Source organism: Schistocerca piceifrons, chromosome 1, assembly GCF_021461385.2.
Source record: "Schistocerca piceifrons isolate TAMUIC-IGC-003096 chromosome 1, iqSchPice1.1, whole genome shotgun sequence".
Lineage (NCBI taxonomy): Eukaryota > Metazoa > Arthropoda > Insecta > Orthoptera > Acrididae > Schistocerca > Schistocerca piceifrons.
Genome location: NC_060138.1, coordinates 540,085,470 through 540,085,785, shown reverse-complemented (window position 1 = coordinate 540,085,785; position 316 = coordinate 540,085,470).

Sequence of the window (316 nt, the reverse complement as noted above, 5' to 3'; positions counted from 1 at the left end):
TAAGTTTGTACGGGATCAAACTGCTGAGGTCACTAAGCTTACGCACTACTTAATCTAACTCAAACTAACTTACGCTAAGGACAATACATACACCTAGGCCCGAGGGAGGACTCGAATCTTTGACGGGGAGAGCCGCGCGGACCGTGACAAAACGCCTTACATCGCGCGGCGAGACTATTTTAAATTTGCGAATGCACAAACTTGAGAAAGTTTAAATTGGTTTGTTACTTTTGCTACAAAATATACTGTACGAAACACTTCGCTTGTACTTTCAAAAATGTGTGTGTGCTGTTCAGCTACACGGTTTCTTAGAACA